Source organism: Peromyscus californicus, unplaced genomic scaffold (genome assembly GCF_007827085.1).
Source record: "Peromyscus californicus insignis strain IS unplaced genomic scaffold, ASM782708v3 Scaffold_19__1_contigs__length_69161282, whole genome shotgun sequence".
NCBI lineage: Eukaryota > Metazoa > Chordata > Mammalia > Rodentia > Cricetidae > Peromyscus > Peromyscus californicus.
In genome coordinates this window covers 7,401,366-7,418,118 of record NW_026294491.1, presented here as the reverse complement: position 1 = coordinate 7,418,118, position 16,753 = coordinate 7,401,366, and positions in this window count along the sequence as shown.

Genomic DNA, 16,753 nt, shown 5'->3' with positions numbered 1-16,753 from the left:
CACTTGGTGACCGACATATCCAAACATCATTTGTTGACGACAACCTACTCCAAATGACTGCGAGCCCTGAACTTGCTGAAAGCTAATATGGAACAATCCAGCCCATATAAACGCCACCTCTTCAGATGCTTCTAAATTCTCTCCGTGCCTTTGACTAACATTGTGGCTTTTCCAGGACCCTGACAACAACATCCCAATGTCAGCAGGAAGTAATTACAGAATCGAAAACGTCACTCTTGTTCCCCGCCCCACCCCCACCCCCAGAATGTTAGATCAAAAGGGAATTTCTTGTCATAGAGAACCTGAGATAAAATAATAACTGGTCCTCATTCTCATTTCCTCCAAGTTCCTTCAGGAGAATGAACTCTGTCAGCCATCACAGGGATTTTGGCCCTTCTGCTTCGGCTAATTGCTGTTGGCTCTTATGTCATTGATGCCTTAACTAAATGATGATTCCTGTCTGGGTACCACTGAACGGAGGATGCTAGAATCCCAATATCAGCCACTGGACCAAACCCTTGGTACACTTGCAGATGGCAACAACCGAGTAAGGGGAGGCTCACTTTGCTGTTGGTAACAGAAATGGTCTCTGTGTGGAACAACCTCTACATGGCTATCCCCACCTCTGTAATCTCACTCAGAATCCAATGGGAGCCTACTTTCTGATCCCACTGGAGGATACCTGATGGACATATACTTCTGACTTGATTATGTTATGTTTAATGTTCAACTTTTTAGATCAAAACTCTTACATCCTGGTCCAAGTAGTCTTCAAAATAACCTATTACCCTGATGATAAAGTCTTTTACCAAAAAGAAACGTCTCCAAGATTGGAGATGATATACTACTCAAAGAGGGAATGAGAGGAGCAAGTGGATGCCATAACAGGCTGCTCAGTCTTCTCTCAAGAGATTAGGCCTCAATTTCAGTTTCCTGAGACTGAGCAAGCAGTTTCTGGGAGGGCCAGGAACAAAAGACAATTAATCACTGACGCGCCTGCCAGCAGGGACAGGGAAACAGGATGCACCAAGCCTGAGCCACTGAGCCATCCCGCAGTAAGTGCTAGGCCAGCCAGCCAGCCAGCCTCCACGGTAGCTCAAGGACAAAGCCTGGGACTTGTCTAGGCTTGCCCAAAAGACGGGTAACTGTAACCCCCAACTAACCCTAGCCAATTAAAAGTTACTAACATGATTGTCACTCGAATAAACCAATCCCGAGTCTCTCTCTTCCTATGTGGTCTGTAGACCCCAAGACACCCCCAACACACACACTTTCTCCCTATTAAAAACCCTGCCCCATTGCTACTCGGGGTCTCTCTTGCTCTGCTGCTTAGTCAGATAGACGGAGAGGCCTGAGTTAACTCGTAACAATAAAAAGACTCTTCGCTTTTGCGTCGGATTTGGTCTCTTGATGGTCTTTGGGGGACTCTGGGTACAACAAAGGCAATGCACAGACCCCAATGTCTGTGACTGCACCTCCTGCAGAGGATTCCAGGATGGAGGGAGCCAGCGTGGCCTAGCAATTTTCAGGAGAAAAACAAGGTTGATCACCTATCTGGTTTCCTCCCTAAACAAGTTCAGGAATGGTGGCTGGGACGCGAGACTGACAGAGCAATCCTATTTCTGAAACTGGCCCTCCCTTGAGCTGACGGTCATTGCACAACTAACTTCTATACAGCGTGTAGGAAGACATGTTGCCGGGTTTACCACAGGAGCCCCAACAGTCATTAGGAAGGCAGGGCATTAAAACACAACCTGAAAAGGTCAGAGAGAATCCTCTTACTGGTAGGGTAATATTGCTGATAGTCCAGACGACCTGCAAAATCTATGTGCACAGCTCAGGGAAACATGAAAAGGAAGGGACATGAAGGGCCTCAAGATGAAGTGGGGGAGGGGGGGGGGCATGGCTCAGTTATAAGGTAGCTGTCTAGCATGTGTATATATGAAGTCCTGGGTTAGATCCCTCCTACCACAAGAAGGAGGAGGAGGAGGAGCAGGAAGAGGAAGAAGGGGGAAAGAGGAAGCAGAAGAGGAGAGAGAGGAAGAGCAAGAGGAGGAAGAAAAAAAGGAGAGAAGAGAGAGAGGAAAAAAGGGGAAAGAAGGGCTGGAGAGATGGCTCAGAGGTTAAGAGCACTGGCTGCTCCTCCAGAGGTCCTGAGTTCAATTCCCAGCAACCACATGGTGGCTCACAGCCATTTGTAATGAGATCTGGTGCCCTCTTCTGGCCTTCGGGGATGTGTGCAGAAGAACACTGTATACATAATAAATAAATTAATTAATTTAAAAAAAAAAAAGGGGGAAAGAAGATGGGGAAGAAGAAGGGGAAGAAAGGGGGATTATTTCAAGATCGTGTATTAGATCATTAAACCCTGACCAGGAACCTGTGTGAGTCCACAGCTCACAAGTCCACACATGAAGCCAGCCTTGACCGGAAGGTCCATTCTGGTTGGGAACTCTGGTGACCTAGAAAGTCACATCCTAGTTCCATCCAGTCGTTCTCTATGACGCCTCCTGCTTAATACGCACATCTCCTGGACAGAGAGTGATAGAGGAACACACCCGAGGTCCATGTACACCCATGCTCCTACACACCCGCACACAAGTACACACCCCCCAATAAGGGCAAAAACATAACAAACGATGGTTAAGACTTCAGCTTACCGATGGGCAATCCAAAATTAGTTCTTCCACAGTTACTGTGTCCAGCCCAAGCATTTCTGAGAGAATTTCAAATATGTATTTGTATAAGGGGTCAATTCTCATTTTCCGGTTTTCCCTTGCTTCTCGGAATCTTGCCTAAAAGAGGTGAAAACATGTATAAAAACGTTAAGTATGAGACAGGTGGATCTCTGTTGAGTACAAGGCCAGCCTGGTCTACAGAGGGAGTTCCAGGACAGCTAGGACTGTTTCACAGAGAAACCCTGTCTTGAAAATAAAATAAAATTGTTAAGTATGAAGAAAATGGGGCCCTCAGGAAGCAGAGGCAGGTGGATTTCTATGAGTTCGAAGCCAGCCTGCTCTACACACAACCAGGGCTGTTACACAGAGAAACCCTGCCTTGAAAAACCAAAGAAAGAAAAAGGTGTTTTCAAACGATGCAAAGTCTCAGGACTTTCCCACAGCAAGTCCTATCAGCTGCAAACCTGTCTCTCTTTGAGGGTCTCCTGGAGGTTTGGAATGCCACTCATACTTCGGCGGTACTTGGAGGCCCGCCGGGAAGACTGAGAAAGCCCATCCGACAGCACTGACTGCACAGGCCTCGGGGCGATCCTCGGTCGGACCCGGCTCTGGCCCTCCTCATCGTCCGGCAGCGTTATCTCCTCGTCTGAGGGAATCAGACTCCTGTAGTCAGTCACAGAAGGGCCAGCGGAGGGGGCAGTGGTGGGCGTGGCATCCGTGCCAGGGGTGGGCTCTCCTTCGGCAGGGGGCTGGGAGTCATCTCCTGGAGGGGGCGGGGCCTCGCCCTCCTCGGGGGGCGGGGCCTGCTCCTCGGGAGGGGGCGGAGCAGTGCCTTCCGGAGGGGGCGGGGCTTCCTCCATAGGAGAAGGGGCCTCTTCGCTCTGAGGAGGTGGGGCTGAGCTGTCTTCCTCAGACTCCATCTTTCAACGCGGTTTCCTCCTGTAGATCCTCAACGTCCAAACCTAGAATTACAAAGTATTTTCATTGAGATTTGTGCAGATAACTTGACCATTAGGTGTTTTTATTTCTCCCAGTGATGGCTAATCTTGGTTGTCAATTTGACACACTTTGGGTGGGAAGATGTAACCTCAATTGATGAACTGCCTACATCGGATTGGCCTGTGGGCATGTCTGTAGATGGTGAACTGATAGTGGAGGGCCTAGCCTACTGTAGGTGCTACCATCCCTAGGCTGGTGGGCCTGGGCAATGTAAGAAAGGTAGTTCACCGGAAGGCTGGGAGCAAGCAAGAGAGCCAGGCGGTAAGCCGCTTTCCTTCACGGGCTGTACCGTGGTTTTGCTTGAATTCCTACCCTGACTTCCCTCAGCGGTGAACTGGGGACCTGAAAACGTAAAATAAACCCTTTCTTCCCCAAGTTCCTTTTGATCATGGTGTTTATCAAACAGAGAGTAAACTAGGACATTTCCCTTAAAGCTAGACAGATGGGGGGAAAAAAAATCATCCACTCCTTTACCATGTTATCTGAACAAGCTAAGGTTACAGTTCTAGAGAGGGGATTTTTTTTTTTTTTTTTTTTTTTTTTTTTTTTTTTGGTTTTTCGAGACAGGGTTTCTCTGTGTAGCTTTGCACCTTTCCTGGATCTCGCTCTGTAGACCAGGCTGGCCTCGAACTCACAGATGGGCCGAGCGGTGATGGCGCACGCCTTTAATCCCAGCACTTGGGAGGCAGAGGCAGGCGGATCTTTGTGAGTTCGAGGCCAGCCTGGTCTACAGAGTGAGATCCAGGAAAGGCGCAAAGCTATACAGAGAAACCGTGTCTCGAAAAACCAAAAAAAAAAAAAAAAAAAAATGCCATTATGAATTCTGTTGCTTTGTACAGTGATTTTAAAAATAACCAAGGGGCTGGAGAGATGGCTCAGAGATTAGGAGCATTGGCTGCTCTTCCAGAGATCCTGAGTTCAATTCCCAGCAACCACATAGTGGCTCACAACCATCTACCATCTGTAGTGAGAACTGATGCCCTCTTCTGGTATAAAGGTGTGCATGCAGATAGAGCACTGGTATACATAAAATAAATCTTTTTTAAAAAATAACCAAATAAAATAAAAAAATTATAAGCCAGGGGTGGTGACATACATACAGGTAAAACATTCACACGCAAAAATAAAACAAAATCTTAAAATAAACCAAACAAAAGTTGCTGTGACTGTTTAGGCATTTGGTCTAGGATGATGGCATACACCTATAATCCTAGCATTCAACAGGTTAAGGCAGAAAGATCAAAAGTTCAAAGTCAGGCTGGGCTTCGCAGAGAGACTCTATTTCAGAAGTCCCGCAAGAAAAACCAAAAAAGCACAAGCAAGAACTCAGGCCCCAGGAATGATGGCACACACCTGTGATCCCAGCACTCGGGAGGCAGAGGCAGGCGGATCTCTGTGAGTTCGAGGCCAGCCTGGGCTGCAGAGTGAGTTCCAGGACCACCAGGGCTATAGAGAGACCCTGTTCAAAAAAACAAACAAAACTCTCAGGCTGTGGTTGTTTCGTGGTGGTAGGCCATTTGCCTAGCATGCATGAGGCCCTCGGATCAATCACCAATTCCACAAAAGAAGCATAGGGGACAAGAGGAAAATCGTTATTCTCCAGCCCAGGCACAGTGACGTGATCACACTCATAATCCCATGCTCACAGGCTAAAGGGTTACTGCAAGTTTGAGGCCAGCTTGCTCCACACAGTGTGTCCCAGGGCTATATAGCAAGATTTTGTCAGAGAGAAAGAGGAAGGAGGAGAAAGAGGAGGAGGAGGAGGAGGGAGGAAAGGACTATTATTCTCAAATTATCTGTTTTTTTTTTTTTAGCCGGGCGGTGGTGGCGCACGCCTTTAATCCCAGCACTCGGGAGGCAGAGCCAGGCGGATTTCTGTGAGTTCGAGGCCAGCCTGGGCTACCAAGTGAGTTCCAGGAAAGGCGCAAAGCTACACAGAGAAACCCTGTCTCGAAAAACCAAAAAAAAAAAAAAAAATTATCTGTTTTTTTTTAATTAGCCTCTATTATTTACACTATCAAAGAAAAGCTAAAATTAAATCATCATACGTTAAGAAATCAGTAGGCAATAAATCTCAATGAGTTTTCCATCTCAAAATGGATACTTTTTTTTAAGTGGAAGCACACAATAAATTCTCAGAAAACATTATTACTCCACATAGTTTATTCCCTGGTGATTTTAGATAATTGAATTGAGATCTGTGTGCTTTCAGAACTGGGTGAGAAGAGACTTGCAAATACACTAGTTTCAACTGCCTCTTTTAGTAGTAATGAACATTCAGAGCTGTTACAGGTCTTTCTAATTACTTAAGTAAACAGTAGTGATCTCTCTCTTTTTTAATTAACTAATTAATTAATTTTATTCTAGATTTATTTTTTTCTGGCCTTTTCAAGACAGGATTTCTCTGTGTAGCCTTGGCTGTCCTAGAACTCATTTTGTAGACCAGGCTGGCCTCAAACTCAGAGATCCGCCGTTCTCTGCCTCCCAAGTGCTGGGATTAAAGGCATGAGTCACCACCACCCAGCTTTATTTTGTTATTTTTATGTGTATGAGTGTTGTGCCCTGCTTATATGCGGGCTCACCATGTGAGTCCCTGGTGCCTGCCCTGCTTATATGCGGGCTCACCATGTGAGTCCCTGGTGCCCGCAGACATCAGAAGAGAGCTTCAGAGCCCCAGGACTGGAGTTACAGGTGGCTGTGAGCAGCACGTGAGTGCTGGGAATCAAATCCCAGTCCTCTTCAAGAGGAATCAGTGCCCTAACCACTGAACCATCTCTCCAGGCCATGTAGGGATCTTTCTAAACTTAGACCAATCATTCTACTTTCCTACTTCAAATTCTTTTCTGGGGGTGTTGGATACTATGCTTTGAGAACTGAAGCTTAGCTCTCAGTACCCACAGGGTGGCTCACAGCCACTTATAACTCTAGTTCCAGGGGATCCAAAGCCTTCTGAACCCCGCAAGCACCTGGAGCAACACACACACACACACACACACACACACACACACACACACACACACTAAATAGATAAATATTTTCTAAACTGTACTGAAACTTTTAGTAGGTTGTATAATTGAAAAGAAAAAAACAATCTCAGCAAATAAAAACTAATTTGCTATCCATATGCATTATATGTATGTGTTAATGTATATATAATAGCAAAGACAAGGGAGAAGAAAAACACCTTGGAAACAATTGCAATAAAGGACTCATTACATAATTATGTTCTCTCTCTTCACTCAATAAAATTTTAATACAGACATTGATGACAAGGAGAACAAAACAGAGATATGCACGAAGCTATGGAAGAGGTCTTTTAGATACATTGTTATGGGCTGAAGAAATGGCTTAGAGGTCAAGAACGCTCCTGCTCTTTCCAGAGGACCCAAGTACAATTCCAAGGACCCACATCAGGTGGTTCACAACTGCCTATAACTCCAGTTCCAACGATATCTGATGCCTCTGGGCTCCATAGGCACCTATACTCAGGTGCACAAAGACACACATGCACACACACACACACACACACACACACACACACACACACACACACAGAGCTATCAGTATAGTAAACCTTAAAAGCAAAAGATATATGGTTACATTTTTAAAAGAAACAAGAACCTGGTGAACACCTGTAATCCCAGTAATTGGAAAGAAGGGCTGTGGATGGAAGCCTGGGCCACACAGGGAAATCCTGTCCCAAGCAAACAAATAAATATTAAATAAACACACATGAAAGTCAAGATATAGCACATTGGACAATGATACCAAATGTATAAAAATCTGTATTTTTAACTGTATAATACCAACTGTATAAAAAAAAAGTATTCACATGTGGTTACAACATTTTATTGATTCTAAGATGCATACTTTAAGAAGGGTTAACTGACCCAGGCATGTTGTTTTTAACTAAATCTCAGCCATTCAATTTTACCAATAAAGACTCGGAAGCCAGGTGCTGGTGTAAAAGCCTGCTAGCTCAGAGAGGCAGAGAAAGCACCAAGCTTACCTCCCTTCTCAGCTGACATCCCCAAAACCTTTTTCCTCCTATGCTGTTTCGAACACAACTTCCAACTGCATGTCACTTCCTTCTACTTCCTCTGTGTCTCTCTATCCGCCCTCCTGATTGCCTCTTGCTCTCTATGGTTTTTTCTTGTTCCCTTCATACTGACTGGTTGCTTGAGCCACATCTTGACCTATGGTTGACTTTAGTTAACCCTGTTTACAATATTCAAGCAGAAAGCTCTTGGATTAAAGGCGTGTGTTAGGGCTGAGCCACACCACAACTAGAAACAATCTATAGTGTTCACAGTGTAATCAAATATCCTGCAACACAGATATAAGTAGCTTAAACTTGTAATCTCAGCATTCAGGAGGCTGAAGGATGAGTATTGTCACAAGTTTGAGACCAGCCTGGTCTACATAGTGAACTCCAGGATATCCTGTGAGTGAGATTCTGTCTCATAAATAGGTAAGTAAGTAAGTAAATAAATAAATAAATAAATAAACAGGAAATGCTTTATTAAGCAATAGAAAGTAGAAAGGGCCCACAAGTTGGAGGAGCTAGCTGTACATCTGTGTCCATTGCATGCCAACATTTTCTCTGGGACCCATTCCTATAGCCCCAACTACGAATGCATTAGTTCTTTCCTGATTTTTGTGAGTCCTCTGCATGTTTGGATGCTGCGGCTACTGTACAAAGTGAGGATGTGACTGCTCCACGGTATGGTTGAGAGGAAAGTTTTTATTGTGGTAATGAGGAAGAGTACAGCCAGAGGCATCTAGAAGGGTCCAGAACAGGGAAAGAGAGTAGTAGACTAAACATGGCCAGTAGATTGAACTGGGCCAGGAATAGGAAGATAAGGGAGGAGGCGGGGGGGGGGGGGGGGGGGGGGGGGTGCTAAGAGGGCACATAGCTAAAATGTCAGGGTTATATAGGGATAAGAAGCTGAGGGAAGGACAGCCCGTGAGCTGGAGAAGTTTAGGGTAGGGGGTGGGGTGAGAGGCGCTAGAATGCCAGCATGGACTCTGTAACAGGTATTTTTGATGCTGAGAGAGCCTGGAGCCAGCATGCATGCACTTTGGTATGCTAATAGGTTCCACAGTTAGCCATTTGTTCCCAGTTTCTTTTGGACCTGGCAGCTACATCTAAAATCAAGAAGCTCCTCTAAAGGAAAATGCACAAATTGGCAAGACATGCTGTTAAATACAGCCAAGGTTGGTGAATGTCAATAGAAAGTGGTTTGCGGGGGTGTGGGAGCCCACAACTGACTCAGTTTCCCAGTTTGAATCTGAAGTCTATTCTGAGTCAACGGAGTTCAAGCTTGCTTGCTGCAGGGCTGTGAGAAAGTCCTGAGTAGCCCACGGGAAAGAATACACTATCTAGCTAGACGCAGGCTGCTAATACTAGATGGAGGTAGATAGAAAATGAACCTGCCTGCTCCTTAATGCAAAGCAGGATAAATAGTGGTTGAATGCCTGTGCTGTGCATTGTTCTCCTTCTGTCCTTCAGGCTGAATATAAGCTGGCTGTGGAATAAACTCGGGGCTGTTCAGCACTGACGGGCAGTCCTCTCGACTCTGTTCTGTCTTCTTCATTGTCTCTACAATTCACACGTCTCCACCCAGATACCCAGTCGACTGGTCGGCAGAGGGGCTGGAGAGATGGCTCAGCAGTTAAGCACACTCCGTCCTCCTCCAGAGGACCTGGATCAATTCCCAGCACCCACATGATGGGCGACAACCATCTGTAACCATCAGGGATCTGATGCCCTCTTCTGGCCTCTGTGGGTACCACGTATGCACGGTACCCAGGCACAGACAAACATGTAAGACAAAACATCCACACTCATAAAATAAATTAACAACAACAACAACAACAAAAAGAATGAGAGAAAGAAAGGAGAGGGAGGGAGGGAGGGAGGGAGGAAGGAAGGAAGGAAGGAAAGAAGGCAGGCAGGCTGAGAGAGGCTGGCAAGCAGAGAAACTTCTGGGTGAAAATATTTTCCAATGAAGATGAGATGTAGGGCTGGGGGGGGGGGGGTTGAGGATGAAAGAGGGGTGTGTTTTATACAGAAGGTGAATCCTGTGGCGCCCAACATGCAGGAAAGCCAGAAAAGCCAAAGTTAGCTCAGCAACCTTGGTGAATTCTGTGATGAGAAATCAGGGCTGCGGCGGGGAGAATGGTGATCAAATTCAGGAATAGAAAACAAGCCTGAAAGGGGAGACCGTCTTCGTTGCTGTTGTTGTTTTGCATTTTAAGTGTGAATGCCTGTAGAAGCCAGAAGAGTGTCCTGAACCATCTCCATATGCTGGGAACAGAATGCAGGTCCTAAGCAAAAGCAGCAAGTACTCTTCCCTCCCCCCCCCCCCCCCCCCGCCCCCACCAAACAGACTTTCTCTGTGTAGTTTTGGTGCCTGTCTTGGATCTCGCCCTGTAGACCAGGCTGGCCTCGAACTCACAGAGATCCGCCTGCCTCTGCCTCCGAGTGCTGAGATTAAAGGTGTGTGCCACCGCCGCCCGGCTTCAGGGACTCTAACTACTGAGCCATCATGCCAGCCTCTGGTTTTTGTCCTCGGAGTCAGTCCCTCTCTCCCTCCCTCCCTCCTTCCCTTCCTTCCGTCCGTCTTTTCTTGCTTCTCTTCTTTCTCCTTCCCTCCTTGCTTCTTTGCTCCGTCTTCTCCGCCCAACCATGCATACTAAGCGATTACTGCCGGGTGCTTCGCTCCTGACCCCTAACTTCCATTCTTAAAAAGGAACAGGCCAGGATGTGGAGTCAGACGCCCTTCCATATACAGGGATTGACAGGTAGCAGCGATTCCACTGGGAGTTGGGCTGGAGCCCCACCCCTCCTAGGTGGCAGCTGCTACACCCGCCCCAAGCTTGGCGTCTACCACTCACTCGCCTTCCTGCAAACGGGTGGCTTGGCTGCCTCGAACCTTAGACCTCCAAAGCGGGTCCCCAACGCGGCTGCTCTGGTAGAGCTGCCCTCAGCCTCCGCTGCCACCCAGCCTCAGCCGTTGAGAGTACCGGGGAGGTTAGGTGAAAGCCCCTCGCGCTGGCTCACGCAAGATGCGGCTCCCCGCGGGGTGCCTCGCTGTCCGGGGGTGCTGCAAGGACAGGGCATGCTTATCAGATAACTCACCCATGCAGCCCGAGGAGTAAACCTTAGCTTGGGGGCTCTGAGCACAGAAGGGCATGTACCTGCAGACAGTAATGGGGGCGCGGGGAGCTCGGTCCTTTACATCTAAACCACGGTGAGAATTCAATATCCGTGTGCCCCCGTTAACTCGAGCGCATTCTGAGAAAACCTTTGAGGGGAGCAGCACAGAACTGTGTCCATGGCTAACAATGCTTCCTATGAGTTTTACATTTCCTAAAATTGCTTAGTGTTACATTTGAGGGTCGTAATGACTTAGCCGCGTTAGTTTGCTGGGAGTGATGTGCCATAGCCTGGGAAGACTGAAGAAAAGGGATGTAACAGTGGCAGTAGTAGTGGGATGGAACTTGAGACACCTGGGATAAAGACCACAGACTCAATCCAATTTTAATTAAAGGATTTATTGTTTGTTGCTAGCAGGACAATGTCCTCAAAGTCCAGTCTCAGGTGTGTCGTGTAGGTAGGGTACGGGGAAGGGTTTTTTGTTTGTTTTGTTTTTCAAGACTGGGTTTCTCTGTGTAGCCTTGGCCCGTCCTGAAACTCATTCTGTAGAGCAGGCTGGCCTCGAACTCAGGCAGGGATCAAAGACACGTGCCTCTACTGGGCTGAGGGGAAGGTTTGTTTTTTTTTTTTTTAAAGAGATTGATTTATTTATTATGTATATACCAGTCTGCCTCCACGCCAGATCTCATTATAGATGGCTGTGAGTTATCATGTCGTCGTTGCTGGGAATTGAACTCAGGACCTCTGGAAGAGCTGCCAATGCTCTTCACTGCTGAGCCATCTCTCCAGCCCGGAGGGGAAGGGTTTTTAAAGGTAAAAACTGCAAGAGGACCTTCAATGTCTGCACAAGCAAGCAAAAACCTGGTCTGTTCTGCCAAGGGAAGTGGTCAAGGCAACCCAAAAGAATCTTTGGGTGTCTTCATAAGCAAGTTATAGAAGCCAAAAACAAAACAAAACAAAACAAAAAACCAGCAGTTAGTCATTCATATCCTTATCCTAACAAAGCAGACGCTTACGACTGTACATTTCCAGGTGAGGGTCCCGAGGTCAGGGTTGTTTTCTGAGAACTCATCTTCCAGGAATTTGAGTTTAGAGCAAACAGTCACTAAGTACTAAGATGGAGGCCTAGCCCAAAATGGAGTCAACTTGATGGGATTTACAATCACTTAACAGACATGCTTCCTGGCAGGTCTGTGAGGGACTGTCTAGACAAGTGGGTTAATTGAGGTGGGAGACTCACTCCACACGTAGCAGACACCATTCCACGGGCTGAGGTCCTGGAGTGTGTACCACAAGACCTGAGCTGAGCATGAGCACTCATCTCTTTCTGCTTCTCAGTCTGACGCAATGTGACCAGATGCCTCAAGCGGCTTCCGCTGTCACGTGACTGAAGTGAACCCTGGGATTGGTTGTGAGCCAAAATAAACCCTTCCTGCCTTAAGTTGGTTGTGTCAGATAATTTGCTCGGTAACTAGACAAGAATCTAAGACATCTTCGTCAGAATATCATTTACGTCATGGTTCCGGCCCCTCCCCTTTGTAGGTTTTTCTAGAGCATCCTGGGAAGAATCATCTTGGAGAGATACAGTCCACTGTGATTTGGGAAGGAAAAAGTCACCTAACCTGTGAATATGCCGTCACCATCCACCTCATAAATACTGGTGAAAAACTTCTTCAATCCACAACAGAGGACTCACTGTTCTGCCATCCTCCTTTGGGACAATTCATTTCAATCTGTTTGGGATGCTCGCTTTGCTCAATAAACCGCCTCCATGCTGTCTCTTGACTGAATTCTTTCCTCTGAGATAACAAGAGCCAAGAGAACCCTTGTAACAGACAGCGATTTAAGTAAGCCAGAGTGAACAGGCGGGAAAAGCTGCCAGGCGGCAAGATAGAGTATGAGGCTTAGGACAAGGCTGTCTCTCTGTGAGACACAGAGTACAACCATCTGCAAGACCTGACTTTGGGAGCCAGGGCTGCTCCCTTAGCTACGTCAGCAACAAAAATAAGGTCCAAGCAAGCACCACCTGATGAAAGCAGTGCTCACTTCCCAGGAGACAGAGATCAATTTGTTTACTGTTCTTTATACAAGATGCTGAGCAGGTCATCTAGATTCCCAAGCTGCCCACAACTGCCACCTGCTTCTGGTCCATAGTGTCCACAGAGGCCATGGGTAGCAGAGATGCTGGTGAATCCATGTGTCCATTCTGTCATTTACAGAGCTCTAAGTCATAAGCACCTCTCTCCTGTTGGTGGAGTTTCCTTATCCTCTTTTGGCACGGATTAGGCTTCTGAGGTTTGGCTCCTTGCCATCTTTCCATGTCATGCCTACATCTATATATTCTGACCTAGTTAAGAAACAAATTACTGAATAGAATATCCTATAGAATTTTAAATATATTCATATATTTTAACTAGTAGCTATTCCTTTGAAAATACATAGGAAAGACAGACACATTTCATAAAAATAAGCCTTTTAAAAAGAAATAATACTAAATAGAGGCAGAGCTTTTGTTTGAAAGATACATGTTGCTATATTGTGTTTGTGGGCACCAGGATTCATACAATAGCTTCATTAGGTTTGGCAGAAAACTAGGTTCGTGGAACACTGCCAAAAGAGAGCACTCTTGGGATGGCCAAGACACAGGAAAACTATGAGTAAAACAGATCTCTCCTGAGGCATAAGAAAGTAAACACCATGTAGCATGTGATAGTATACCTCTCCCCTTCCCCCCTACACACACTGAGGCAGGAAGACCCACTCTACATGTGGGAGACACCATTCGTGTGGGCTGAGGTCCCTGTCTGAATACAAAGGGGCAAGTGAGCTGAGCATTAGCATTCTCTCTCTCTCTCTCTCTCTCTCTCTCTCTCTCTCTCTCTCTCTCTCTCTCTCTCTCTCTCTTTCTCTCTCTCTCTCTCTCTCTCCATCCTGACTTCACACACAATGTGACCAGCTGCCTCAAGCTTCCACCACCATGACACATGTATATGTATAAGACATTAAATGCCCTAGACCTTGAGAATAAAATGTCCTAGACAGTGCAAAGGGGTATATACAGAAAACATTTAGCACAGTAGTACCTGGAAATGGCCTAACCAATGTTCACTGTTATTAGCAGTAGTAGAGTATTACTGTTATTAATAGTTTAGTAGAGTATACTAATGTAGTGAACAAAGGTATTGAACTGGTGATCAGAAAACCTGAAATTCAGTACTGGAATTTTCCTACTCAGCTATAATTAATTAGTTGACTAACTCCAATTATGAAATCACTCTACTCCTGCGTGTCTTCATTTAAAAACAAAATGTTCTAACTTTCTTCGAGTTTCAAAACTCCAGAACTTCAGGATGAGCTTGGCTTCAAGCTTCATCAAGTAGGCAAAATGTTACATTGCTGACAAAAATAAAAAGTCCAAACAAATTACTCAAAATGCTTAGATGACACAGGGTAAAGGCAGCAAAACTGCACGGGTTACCAGTATCTGTTCTGTTGTCATTGTCCTAACATAATCACATAGTCTTACTGTGGGATAATAACTTAAGTAACCAAACATTTTAGTAAAATATATGTAATTATTTTTTAAAGATTTATTTTTGCCAGGTGGTAGCGGCATGTAGCGGCTAGTGACTGGCTGTTCTGCTTCTCTGATCTTTCAGCTTTCACCCTGATATCTGGCTCTGGGTTTTTTATTAAAAGACCATCTAAGATTCGAACAACATCTGGCATCCAACTTGTGGGGCACAAATTCATGAAAAAGCCACTTGCCTGTGGCCTTGCAGGTCCAGGTTCAGGCGCGAGCTGCATGCAGCCGGAGTCTCTACCCCACATGGGCTGAAATCCCTAACCCGATGTCTAAGTTTTTGTTGCAGCCTTTTTGCAGCAAACTCCATTAGTTTTTGGACTCCCCAAACCATGAGAGTAAGCCGCTTTCTCACGGTTTCTTGTGCAGACAGCTGGCTCTTTGGCTTCTTCTCTCCTGGTGGGTTGTGAGCTCTCCTTAGATCCCCATCTCGGACTGCTACCACATTAGGTATCTACCTTGAATGTAGCACAAATCTTAAAAGGTCCTACTAACAAAAACAAACCTGGAGCCAGGTATTGGGGTGAATGCTGAAAGATCAGAGAAACAGAACAAGCCACATCCAACCTCATCTCGCCAATTCCTCAGCTAATCTTGTTTCCTCAAACTGGAAGCCTCTGTGGCCTCATCCAAATGGATCTCAGCTGAACTGCTGCTAAAAGCCTAAAAGCTTAACAGAACTTAGTTCCTGGTCCTCATGCCTTATATACCTTTCTGCTTCCTGCCATCACTTTCTGAGATTAAAGGTGTGTGTCACCATGCCTGGCAGTTTCCAGTGTGGCCTTGAACTCACAGAGATCCAGATGGATCTCTGCCTCCCAAGTGATAGGATTAAAGGTGTGTGTGCCACCATTTTTCTGGCCTCTATGTCTGTCTAGTGGCTGTTCTGTTCTCTGACCCCAGATAAGTTTATTAGGGTGCACAGTATATTGGCAGACTCAATATTAGCACACTTGAAACCCATTTGGGCTTCTACTGCTCTATGCAGAAGCAGTCATCCTCACATCTGAATTGTCATTTGTCAGCAGATTTGGTGAGACAATTGAGATTTCTGCCCCCACTCCCACCCCCCCACCCCCCCAGCCCTTCACCCCCCGAGATAGGGTTTCTCTGTGTAGTTTTTGGTGCCTGTCCTGGATCTCACTCTGTAGACCAGGCTGGCCCGAACTCACAGAGATCTGGCTGCCTTTGCTTCTCAAGTGCTGGGATTAAAGATGTACACCACTGCCACCTGGCCAATTGGGATTTCTTAAAGGGATAAGTTATTTAAAAGATAATTTTCCCCCCCACATTAAAAATGGGAAACATTTTTACAATGGAAGGCATTTGGTCTCTGACTATACATTAAGTGGTCTCAAAATGGAACAATTAAATGAGAGGATAATTAATGTAGATGGGATTTATATAATGTCAATTATAAATATTTGTTTGATAATTTTTGTTTTATCATTAAAAAGGTTAATTAATATGAATGCTAAGATAAAAATTTCAGATAAACATGTTAAAACAGATCATAGAGAAATTCAGACCCAGACAGAGGAATTTAAAGGTGAATCAATCTCAGCATCGCATTATATGGTTACAGAGAAATGGCCTAAGGCTTTCAAACAGCCAACCTTAATCTATCTAGTAACCTACAGGAAATGCCAAATGAACAAGGCTGTGTAAGAGCTAACTAGACTCCTGTACAAATGTTAGACTTAGGAGATTTAAAGCAGCTATAGTGTCATATGGTATACATCCCTGTTTGTGAAGCAGATGTGAAGCTCATGGTCAACTTGTAATAGAATTATCCCTCAAGACTGGAGAGGTTTGGTTACAGCTGTCTTAGAAGTTGGTCCCCAATTACAATGGAGAATCTGGTGGAAAAATGAGGCTAAGACCATTGAACAACAAAGTAGGGCTAGAGATATGGAAATCTCGGCCGGGCGGTGGTGGCGCATGCCTTTAATCCCAGCACTTGGGAGGCAGAGCCAGGCGGATCTCTGTGAGTTCGAGGCCAGCCTGGTCTACAGAGCAAGATCCAGGAAAGGCGCAAAGCTACACAGAGAAACCCTGTCTTGAAAAACCAAAAAAAAAAAAAAAAAAAGAGAGAGAGATATGGAAATCTCCCAAAATTAACTTCTTGGAGAGGAAGATTATGCTAATATAGAAAGGCAATCTCTATATGATGACCACACCCTGGCTTTATGCCAAATGGCAGCCTTGAATGCTTGGGACAGAATTGGAGCTAACTCACAATGCAAAAGGATAATTAGGTCATTAAAGGCAAGATCAGCACCCTTGGAGGAGGAATGGATGGATCCAAAATACAATGAATATTGAATTTCA